The sequence below is a fragment of the Bombus terrestris genome, chromosome 13 (genome assembly GCF_910591885.1).
Source record: "Bombus terrestris chromosome 13, iyBomTerr1.2, whole genome shotgun sequence".
NCBI lineage: Eukaryota > Metazoa > Arthropoda > Insecta > Hymenoptera > Apidae > Bombus > Bombus terrestris.
The window spans coordinates 13,840,724-13,853,302 of record NC_063281.1 but is presented as its reverse complement, the minus strand read 5'-3'; the positions used below and the strand labels follow the sequence as shown (position 1 = coordinate 13,853,302).

General features: G+C 41.4%; 1 long non-coding RNA gene across 1 annotated transcript in view; it reads right to left on the bottom strand.

The window, feature by feature from the left end:
* Positions 1–610: 610 nt before the first annotated feature.
* Positions 611–12,579, bottom strand: part of LOC125386207 — a 66,229-nt gene continuing 54,260 nt past the window's right edge. Inside the window, exons 3-4 of the long non-coding RNA XR_007226174.1 lie at positions 4,666–4,714; positions 611–4,089 (exon numbers count right to left, since the gene is read on the bottom strand). This is a non-coding gene — a long non-coding RNA (uncharacterized LOC125386207). The remainder of the gene's footprint in view (positions 4,090–4,665; positions 4,715–12,579) is intronic.

Sequence of the window (12,579 nt, the reverse complement as noted above, 5' to 3'; positions counted from 1 at the left end):
ACGTGTCTTTATTCTTATTTTTCCTCCGATAGCATCAACGATGATACCTATTTATCTGCAATATGCAAAAATTAATCGCCGATGAAAAAAAAAAATTATTCGATGTCGTTTCGTTCCTGTAAATTTTACGTTCGACTTCTTCTTCTATCGTTGAATTCCGAGTCAGGGATTGCGTAAAAAAGATAGCGGAGAAAAGGACAATTATATTTGCATCGAAATTTACATCGGGATGGAAGCCAGGAAATCGGTTATTTCCATGGATTTTTATTGTCCCAGCGATTATACCGTCATTCGTGTTTCGATTCGCGACTAGAAAAACAGGGCGGACTTCGTTCCGAAAAATCGAATTGCCAAACTTAACACCGTACGAGCTCTGTTTTCACCCTTCGTTTCTTTCTTCTGCCGTCTTCTTTCCTTTTTTCTCTCCGTCTCTTCGTCTCTTCTTGGATTCTGTTGCCACCGTGAATCGTGTTCCTACGAGAGCGCTGAATTTTTAGCTCGCAAAGGAATAATCCGATTGGCTACAAAGCCAGTTGAGAGTTCGAAATTAAACCGTAACTGAATTGCCCCTTTACCCGGCAACTCGAACGTGGATCGAAAGTCAGAAAGTGTTTAAGTACACGGGGGGAAGGGAGAGCGATTAACTTGGAAAGAGGTTTAGCAAGTTCGTTGCGAATTTATTTGCATCATTTTTGTATTAAACGAATCTTAACTTGCAGCGGATTAACTTTCCGGTGTACTATCCTTTTGTTTTTTTGCTTCCGTTGCTTTTCATTATTATTCCTATTCTAAATTGGAACAGACTGGAAATAATCATCGTATTTGTATCTAAGATGGCCGAATTGATATTTCCAACAGTTATCTTCCATCTTTCGTGAGTAAAACGAAACAAGGGGAAATCTAGCAGTTCGTTTTCCTCGGGTTAACTTCATCCATAGATCTCTTGAGTCATCGCGCGGGGAAAGACACATTGATATTAACGACGGCATGACGAAGCTGCTAGCCATCGTCATCAATGGCTGATTCATAATCGTCGATCGACCGAGTTTCCGGCGCTCACGCTTATTTATAATGCCCGCAGAATTGAATTTCGAGCGACGACGAAGCCCCTCTTTTCGGATTCAGCCTGCGGGTATCAACGACGCCTCCTTTTGCCCTGTTATTTTAGGACTGGCGCGCCCGCTGCAAACCTTAAACGTGACTTTTGGATTATCTAATTGAAATTTATGCGGCTCCTGACACGCGCATTCCATTCTACAACCGTGATAACGTAAACGAACGCTGATGCAAGCGTTTTCGGGCGCAATTTATTTCTTGATATCGATGCGATCGTTGCGATTGATTCGACTTTCATAGCTACGTATGTATTTCGAAGAACGGAATGGAACGAAACGGAACGCGCTCGATAAAATCGATAGTAATCGTATTTTTGGGGATATTTATCTAGCTAAACGTGCGCTTGTAGCAAATTTAAACACGTCGAGATTATGGCACAACAGTGCCCTCTGACTTCTTCGCATAAATATCCGATAATAATCTTCCTGCTACATACCCTGTGTCCGTAAAGTGTGTTATTTCGGTTAGAGATCGTGTATCGTGCTTCTCGAAACTATGCGTAACATATAGTCTGTACCGTGGTGAGTTAAATTAACGCGAATAAACGCGCAGACGTTTTATTTTTGTAAATGGACGTGCCTTCGAACGTAAGCGTAGTTTAAGTGGCAGTGCTTGAACTTGAACATATGGTGAATGGGGTTCGCATATGGGGAATAGTAGGTCAAGCATAATTTCAAAGTCAATTACTATGGTTTTAAGTGGAACGCCCTTCTATCGTATCAAAAGTCGGAACGATGTATCACCGGATATTTCGTTTCGTCTAATGTTTCGTAATCTTACCGTGAAGAACAAATGGCCAAAGAGACGATGCCTTAACGAGAAACTAGTAAAATGAAATTTCTAAACTTGGTGAACGCGAAATTGAATACGATATTGAAAAGGTCGATTTTAGTATATACTTTGATTAGACACTTTTTATCTCCTTGATGAATTCCCTAAGCTCGTAAGACCTCGCGTCCTTTTTCTGTAATGTCCTGTACAGTATACGGATCGTAAATTCGACTTAGTGGTAGGGAGAAAGCAGCGTGGAAATTTCCTAGGACGTTCGTCACCCTGACTGGGACTTTCCGATAATATCGAACGCCACTCGATGCCCGCAACGCGGCCCTCACCTGGCCTCACCATGGCACGAGGCGATTTTACAGCGCCGCGAAATACGGCTGTTTGAACAGGTGACCCGACAGCTGTTGTCCGCCAGAAATTTCCTACCACCCTTGCTCGAATGCGCGTCAAAACGGACCACGCGTCGACGAATGCGATAATTGCCTGGTTACAAGACATTCCGGTGGACTTGGAACACGGTGCTCGCAGGGTTTCGTCCTTCTCCGCGCGCCGTTACAGGACGAGCGGAATTTAGACTGGACTCGAGAAACGACTATTACGTCTTTTTGGAAAGAAATGAAACGAGATAACCGCGCGATTAACTCTGTACGCGCATGTCGTAGCAAAAGAACGAAAGCTATTTCTTTTCCTACGCGAACTTCCTTTAGTTTTTCGTGGTACACGCCCCTATTAACGATCCGAGACTGAAAATTACGTGTAAAAACGGGTAAGAGGCGGTGCGACTGGATTCGCGTCGCAGCTCAGCCTTCGGCGGAATAGCGATGCGTTTTACGATGACCTCGTGACGTTAAAGTTGCACGGGGATGGGCCTGAGATGAATTGAAGGGGAAGCGCGGATGGATGCAAGGGAAATGCCACGGGGAGCTGGATTATGCGGCCGTAACTCAGGGTAACCGAGCTTCCACGACCTTACACGTATGCTAAGCCAGGGGAATGAAACGTAGAAAGCGCAAAGTAACCTTAGCACACCTTTCGGCCCCGCCGTCATACAGCGGAGAAGACTCCACGGGGTTAAGCGATGAATTTCATTTTACGGGGTCGACGCCGTTTCTGCCTTTTCCTACGGACGATTTGCGCGACGTTCATCGTCCTGCTCCTCCCGGGACCGAGAAACACCGTGTTCCTCCTGTCCTTTATTTTGATTTTCTTTCACCCCTAAGTACGATCGATAAGTCTCGTAATTTCCTCGAATCGAATTTAACCAGCCGTTTTCCAAAGAACCGTGTATTTTAATTCTTCAAAATCGATCCCACGAGGTTTTGCAACAGTTCGCATAGATCGTCGGTGCTTGTGACTGTAAGGCCAGTCACTTTTTCAGACAAACGATTAGCACCATAACGATAACCATGTACGATATGAATTTGGTCGTAATCTAAATCTATCGAATCTAAATCTATCGCTTGACGCTTATCGCTTGTGGAGCGAATAGTTGGCGATAAAGTGTTAATATTTGAAAAGACTATCGCGTGCCGGAGACAAATATGCAAGACGAATTTATTCTTGATAAAATCAAACAACGGGGAAATTTGATCAATCGCGCGATACGTTTGCGAAAATCGCGAATTTTTTGTCTTCTTTCGCGATTCTATTCCATACAGGTATAGGCATTTGCGGCTGATGATATTTCTTTCGCTGCTTCGAACTTCCCCGAAACGATTCCTCGCGATAGTGTCCCCGATGTCTTTTCGAAAAGAGAAAAAAGGACGTGATAAAATTAAATCGTTTAACCAAGGCGGTTTGCACGATATTCGATATAATCGAGCAGCATACGTGCAGGCCGAAAATTTCGTTATCGCCTAAACAGCCACCGCTTGAAATGTTGGGCACGTAGCACGAGTGCTCGTGTCGTCGCGGCGCGGCGGCGACGGGATCGAAGGCGCTATTATCAGCTGGTGGCACGTGCCAGGGCCACGTGCACGAGCAGATGGCAAGGCCCTGGTTGCACCTTGCGAGCCCTACGCACTACGCACCATAATCTCGTCGTTAATAGCGGCCCCACAGGTTCCCAAGACGAAAACGCGGCACAGCTGTCGTTATGCGCCGATTGAGCGTAACGCGGCTATCGACCATTGGGATGAGAAGTTGTTCGAGGAATATCGATTTGGTCACCGGCAGCTATTACGCATGGACCTGTGGAAGGGGATCGAAGTCTAAAGAAAGTAGGAATCGCAGCGGTATTGTTTGGTCTACGGTTTGCGCGTTGAAATTGCATTATTGAAATCGCAGGCTGTATTTGGTAATTTCGATCACGCAGAAAAGCAACTATCGATAGTTGGGACTAAGGAGCATAGTAAAAGTACGTAAAAGACCTAAAAAGTTGAAACGTGTCGTTTAAATGCTAAGAAAAAGCGAATCTCAGCACGCGAAGAAATAGCTGAGAACGCAAACACTCGCATTCTTCTATTAATTTTAATGAGGAAACTGTATTTCTGCTGAGCACGGCTATAAACAGATTTATCATATCACGGGCGAAATTATCTGCGTTTATCTCGCGCAATTCGTTCAAAATTGCTTTCACGGAAATTGCGAACAAAGAAAAAGTGTAGTTTTGATAGAAAAATATATCGAATAATACGATAGATACTTTGCGAGTTAATTCTTGATTGAATTAATTTACGCGATAAATTCACGAATTATCACAATTGATCGTCCGCGAATGTGTAGTAAAATTATCACGTAAATATATTTTTAACGGATGTCACTCACCGATTTAATACTCCAGTGGTGATTCTGCTTCGCGCTGCCATGTACAAACCTGCAACATAAAATATAACAACGTCGTAAATATTTATGTAAAGGAGAGATATAGATGTATATAATTCCCGAAATGTTAACAATTAACGGACTAACCGTTAACAAGTTCCGCGGCAGAAAAAATTCTACTCTGTCCGTTCGTTCTCCCGAGTGTCGATCTCAATTTCGATCGAAAATTCGAGCCGTGGTTCTGGAAAATGGAAAAAAAGCCCGGACAACGATGGAGGTGTCAAAACTGGGACTCGTCGCACGAATTCCCGAAAGTCAATTTTCATTAGGGCGAAATTGGGCTGGACTCGATGGCCTGGGGGCTCGAAACGAATCGAAGCTCGAGCGAGACAGCGAATCGAACGATTGAAACGGTGTGTAAGAGAGAAAGAGAGTGAGAGAGGGAGAGAGAGAAACGCAGCATGCCAAGTTGCGTGAACCCGAATCATAAGTTGGAACGGTGTGTCGGTGTCGGTGCACATGGGTGTACGAAGTTAATTAAATTCGGTCGATTAATTAGGCTATTTGTCAGCCTCGCCGTCGATTTCGAGATCCACCTGGAAGAGCAGGAAACTAACGATAGTCTGCTCTGTCGTTCTACGAACGAACGACTATCCTATTCAGGAATAATTATTAAATGTCGTTGATTCCAGCGATGTAAAGATTCGGCTGAATTTTCTTCCCAGTATCGTATACAATCGACGAGATAAAGCACGAGTTTGCTATTTCCGAGGCGATATTTTTAGAAATTTTAATCGATTCTTCGTAAGAAATTTGTCGACGAGAATGTTAACAACTTTAAGCAGAGGATAAAATTCTAATTCCATTACTTTATGGATACATAAAACATCGATCGCTCAAATTACAACCGTATTTCCACGCTGCCATCTGCGGACAAAACTAATTCAATTTCCCGGATTAATTGCACCATCTGTCGCTTCTTTTATCAATTACAAACTTCCCTTTATATCAGGAAAGATTAACGTCGTTCTATCAAACCCGAAGAAAATCCTCCAGACTTTGATTCGAAGATTTTCATCTAAGATGCTTTACAAGTCTCATTCCCGGAATTTAAAAAAGTTGAAATTTGAAGCGTAAATTTTATTCCAAAGAAACAAAAGTGAAAGATACACGAAATAATATATGTATAAGAAGAGGAAAAATGCAAACTTCTATCTGTAGCCTCTGTATCTTTTTTAAATATTATAACGATGCGTGGCAAAATACAGCCAAGATGTAATACGTAGGATTTTCTTGCGACAGATCGCAGCACACAGCTGCGCTGACAAGAATCTGACATAAATCTTAATTCCTGCGCCATACGAACCGGCCGGTGGCACGTAGAAAATTTCCTGTTACCGGGAGAACGCGAAATTTAAAAAGTCGTCCGCTGGAATTCCCCGTGTCTCGCAAACTCGCGGAGTATTTTCAAGGAATATCGTTATGAACGCGTTGTAAATACACCGTGAAGAATTTTTGGTGTAATTTCTTTTAGCACGTTCGATAACGCGAACGAAGCGAAATAAAGTATTCGACGAGCGATCGTGCGAATAATATTTAAACAACCAAGATACGGAAACGACATATTCTTCGGTACGTTTAGGTTTCAGTACGTTCCGAGTTTCGTTTCTTCCTTAAAATCGACTAGAACCACTATTTTGTAGTTTCTTGAATCGATTTATTCCATTAGCAGCGTCATTAAGGGAAAACGATTATGAACGATCAAACATTAAGGCCGGGTTATAGTTCAATTCATTTTCGAAGCTAACGACGGAAGGTCCAAACAGACCGAAACCTTTAGCCACACTCGCGATGGGAGTTAGTTACATTAGAAGGAATGACTATGAGTCACGTATATGCGTTTGCATTCACGGTAAATTGCCTTGGTATGGCCCTAACTACGGTCATTAAAGTCGCGGAAACTCCAATGATTACCACACCTTAGGTTTGTCTCGGAAATGTTCCGCTGTCATTCGTAATCGAATGATATTGACATTGTTACTGCTACGGTTCCAAACAAGGGCAAAGAAATCCGATATCGTTACGCTATTTATTCATAATTGGTTCTGTTCTTTATTACAATCTGTATTAGGATTTACGATCGAGTCTAAAACTTAAATACAGCACAATTAATTGTTTGAAATAGTAACTTTAAATCGTTATTTGAATCCTGGACTGGAGTTTGAAACAAGCGATAGAAGTTGGGTTGAATTATCATTGACCTGTATCACTGATACGTTTCACACGACCGTGCATTTACACGTGCCAATTTATTTTCCTCTTTGTGCACATCTTTGTACATTCTTGCATATTTACATTTGCATTTTACCAACTAAGTAATATAGTAGCATTGAATATTTTTAAACAATATCAGTAACGATTAGCATATACGTTAATTTTAAAGATACGTAAATTTAATCATTTTGCGTTGAATAATTAGCCGGTTATACAGGCTCGTACATAATGAAATTTGTTAGCATGTTATAATCGAATTGAATAATTGATCAAATAGTGTTAAATTATGATACGACTGCTATATAGCTCGTGTAAATCGATGAAGCTATTCCATAATGCATCCATCGATGCATTATAGAAATTACACAATAAATTTTCCGACGTTAATCCTATCGGTTCTATTAAATCACGGACATCTTATAATCCAAATATTCGCGTGCTATTAAAAATTCTGTCCAAGTATAAAAATTAATTACCCGGAGCAATACAATAGGAACGTGAAATATAGCAAGAGCAAACGCCGTGTTCAGGGGGTTAACGAATTCATCGCCGATACGAGAACAAAGGCAGAAGCACCGATGGAAGCACGTGTACCGGTAAAAACCAATCGAAACTTCGTTCTATCATCGAAACTTTGTTTCTCGGTCTATCCATCGGTGAGATTTCGAACTTGATTATGACGTAACTCCTAATATCCGGTAATCAGCCGTTCGATATGACCTGAAATGGATGTAAGATCGATAAAACGCGGCTAGCAGCCTGGTTCTCGGACGTTTTTCTTTGCGGAAACAAAGTTCCTGTTGGTTCAATTACTTTTACGCGCATCGTCCCACCAAACTCTCTTCCCCTTCTCTCTTTCTGCTGGAGAGAAAGCTCCATCGTTACGAGTTTTCGTTTCCGCGAGACTCGTTGTTTGAAAACTATGATTGATCGTTCCGGTGTGTCCGGTCGTACTTACACGAACGCCAGCTTGTTTCATTCCTTTGGTAATGCCCTCCCGTCGAATTGTTTAAACACCGCTCGTTTACGAGGTCGTTTCGTCGCGGTCCGGAGTAATGCGCTTAAATTATAAGTTTATCGCGGAACTTGGTCGAACAACGGCAATGTTCTTCGAGCGTGAAGTATGTTGAATAATTCGTTGGCGAAATATTCGTGTCGCTCGTAAAATTAGCACGTTGTTTGGAAGTAGGATGAATCGCGTACTTTTAAAAATAGTTCTTCACTTTGAAAAGTCGTAAAGGAGCTACTATGTTGCATAATAGTATGTATACATGCTTGAAGGTGTTGCGTACGAAAGAGAATACCGGTAGTTGGCAGATTATTCGTTCGAAAGTAACAACGCGCGGTTAAAATTTGATTGGAGCGAACGATTTCATATTGGCCGATCTAATAAATCCAACGAAAAATAGTGTCTGGATACTTTTGAACGGTAGTGTACATAGTTGTTCCCTGGTATTACCGTGTTCACCCGCATCAATGTGTATACTGTATACTAATGGAGGAACCAAGCCCACGGGCCACGATCACGGATGGGTGCGGCATTCTACTTGGGCTAATGCGTGGGTGTGCCGCGCGCGTAACACTGCCTTAAGTAATTGTTTATTGCCGTGTCGGCCACTCTTCGATCCCCCTGGCATCGTTTCCTCGAAACGGCAGGACCCTCCCAGGTTGGGGCTTTATCGCGTCGTACGGTTAGCCAGCACAGCGTTCGCGTAATATCGTGCTTCCCGTTCATCCATCGGGATATGCGTGTCGGCCGACTGTGCGCCTATCCCGTCGCGATACCACGAATATTGGATGTGACGACCTAGCGACGTGTACCGCTTCACGAGAGGGTACCCCTGTGCGACTCTACTCCACGGGGCACCAGGTGACTCTAGCCGCGGAGATAAAGGAAAAATGCTCGAGAAAGGTGTTTTTTTCCCCGAGAGCTTTTGACGTAGCCACGACATCGTTGATAGGTTTGAACGTTTGTGCTTATGGGAACATATTTTCGTTCTCGCATATGGAAATTTTAACCGTAATATTTTACTTTAGACCGTGGCCTGGAACGGATTACGTCTAAATGTACAAATATACCTATTTGAATGTACCATTTACGTATATTCTAAGGTATCTGTATCGTGCCTAGCACCCGTATAGAGGAGAGATACATCTTAGCTGACGCGCTTCTTCTCGTGCATATATCTTCGAAGATGAATTTCTCGGGATCCGCGGGGATTTTTACTCGAAATTTAGGTTTTCGTATTAGGAGAATACGACGCGTAACATTACCAAGATATGAAAGCTCGTACGATGCATGCACCGGATATTTTTTAAACGCATGACATACAGGAGTAATATAGTCTTTCATCGGAGTTTCGAAGCTAATCGAATGGTTGCGTGGGGCTCGGCAGCGATATTTTATGGCAGGCTTGTTCATGGATCGGTACATGTACTGATTGTATATTTGCCAATCGTATATCGCCGGTCGTATATTTGCCAAACTTAGATAAATTTCGCTCGAAATACAAGTAAAGGCCAACTATTCGAAATAACGAGTCACGTCGACGCAATACGCGGTTATAGGGGATTAAAAAGCCACGTTCTGCCCTTATTATAATAGAAAACATGGTAACAAAAGAGAAACAAACGATTCCAATTAATCCGAAACTGCTGAAAACACCGAAAGAACAACGAAGCGGCCAATGTTCCCTTGGAAATTCCAAAGTGGTCGTCAACGAGATTACGCGGCTCGTTACCAACCGCTTACAATGTTCATTTGCCAGCGTCAATACGCGTGCACGCGCCCCAATGTGCATCCTTTATTCCTCGATTGCTGCGGGGTCGAGTCACGTGGATCACGTGTTTACACCGTGCACACCAACCAGCTCGGACTAATTAGCCGATACGCCGTTTAATTGTTTCATCTGTCAATGGCCTCGAACAGCCTTAAACTCCGCGCAACAATAATGCCGATCAAGGCAACAAAGCCAACCGACCAAAGGAGTGGCCCGTGTGCCGAATGAAAAAAAAAACAGAAGAAAAAAGATGAAAATCGATTGAGCGACCACGTGAGGGTCGCTCGCCTAATCGACGCCCCATGTTGCGCAATCTAATGCGAATATAATCGTGGAGATCGATTATTACGTAAAGCCCGATATTCACTCGGACGATGGATTAGAACATTGTCCTGCCAGGGATTGAGTCTGTGTATTGGTTGTTGCTAACTCGATGGGTCGCATGCTGGAGTTAATAATCGAATGGAAATTAGCAACGTTTACGTTGATTGGCTGATGAATGATTAAAGTTTTCTAATTGTTGGATAAATGGAGAGTGAAAAGAGATCGGAGCTTGTAACGTCTCGTCTTTGCAATCTTTGTCAGGTGTCTTTTTTGTACTTGTACATTTTCCAATATTTTTTTTTTTTTCTTTTTTATATACGTATACTTATTATCGCATCTTGAGATCTCGTCTACGAATTTTCAACGAGTATTCCGTATTAAAAACATCATATTAAACAAGAAAACTGTATATTGAAAATAATTTTTCGCTAATGATATTACACGCTAATCTTCTGAAGTCTTCGGTCGAATATGTTTCCTCGCATCAGCTACATTGGGTCATCGATGTGAATATTTTACGGCGAATCTTCATTAGCAAGCTACGCTGAAATTTTTTCGATACGTCTATTCCCGCGTGTATTTCCCACTGCAATCGATAAATTCCTGCTACCAAAACACGCTGCAATTAGCAAACAATGGAAAAATTGCTGTGAATTTGGGGAAAATATCACGGTGGCTGGTTTGCAATTATACAACTGCCAGCGTTTTTATCGATGAACGTACGAGCACCTTTTTTTACTACGATCTGTTTCGAATAACAATATCGACGATTAATAGAACCAAAAGGGAAGAGAAGCCAACTAATGCCTGGATATATCCAATGCTATATCCATATGTTGCATCCAATGAACGAGGTGGAGATGTTAGGGTTGAACGTTCCAGCCTACTGAATATCTAACGTTGCGTTGGTTTATAAAACGAGTTGCTAATCTTATCAACTATTAACACAGACGAGTATACCAGGAGCAATACCTGTCCGAACTTAGTATTTCATCGATTGACAGAAGTTTGTAATAAATTATTCTTTTGCGATCTGCTACAAGCTCCTCGAACATCGATGCAAATAAAACGATAACGGTGTCATACGTACATATGTATGTCCTTTTATCGAAGATATTATAATTAATGGAACGTGATAAATTCATGGATTGATCTATTTCTAACCGTAATAAGCTATCAAATGATAATTATATGTAATCGCAACGAGCTATACATACGTTGTAAAGTAATTGTTCCCAGTTCCAAAATTAATCAAATTTATTACCGCGGTTACATTGGGAACCTTCTGTACCAATTTTGACGTGATATATAGGCCGATATTTGGAAATTATCGCCTCTGTAAAAGCTATAATTTTTATGGTAAAATGATAACGAAGCAAATTCTGGAATTCTACCAACATATTCATTAAAGATCTATATTACGGGGTATGGTGTTACCCAAAAAATTGTTATCGGAGAGAAAAATAAATTTATGATTTTATAATTTCTACATTTATGTTATAAAGTTTTCGAATGACAATGATTTATTCAATTTCTTTCAACCAATCTGATATTAATTGTACAGTTTGTCAAGGAAAGATGTCGGTTATTATTCTCTGATTGGATATTATATAATTAATATTATGCAAATGAAATAAATTATTGATATTTCGAAATCCGTACGCAATACGAATCGAGCGAATGAAATTATTTATCATGATTATTACACAGGCGATTAAATAACGCAATCGAGTTATAAGTAATTCGTCTAATTCCCCCGCGGTTGTTGAAATGGACGCGAGTCCGTAAATAGAGCTTCGCCTAAATAGAGTTTTGAAACGAACTATCGCAAAAGAGTTGCGCGAACTGACAGAAATTTTAGTTCGACGTGTAACTTTGTTACACGTTTGTTACAAAAAACGGTTAATAAACATCGATCGATTCGTTTCTCGTAATTCATGGATCGTCGTATTCAACCGTGTCTGCCAGATCCGGACAATCGTTGTTATTCAGGATGTATAATTTTGTTAACATCGCGAACCGAACAATGGAGTGCTAACAGGCGCCGAAATCATCGGAATATGATGGAAAATCACCCTTCATAACGCATTCGAATTAGAATAATTGCGTATTGTTACAGCTATGCGTGTAACGTGTAATATTATCATTGAATGAGTAACATAATTAATGCGCATTATCCATCATTGTGAGAGGTATTGCAAGAAGTACGCGCATAAGTAAAAAGGATACGTATGCGAAAGGCGTGTCAAAGATACGTCTCCTCCTACTTCTTGAAACCTTACGGTACATACTTACATATTGATAAGAAAAAATTTAAACGAAATTGTAAGATATTTTCTTTGAAGTATCGGAAGTTGACGAGGCAATGTACGACCGTCCTCGTGTATTATACTTTACTCCTGACGAAAAACGAGACGAGCCGCGAATAACGTTTAATTGCAAAGACCACATTTTCCCAAGGACAGACGTGACTACTTATTTATCAATCTGTCTATCATCGTACTATGTAATTACTTGCGCGAGCGTGCACGAAAATGAG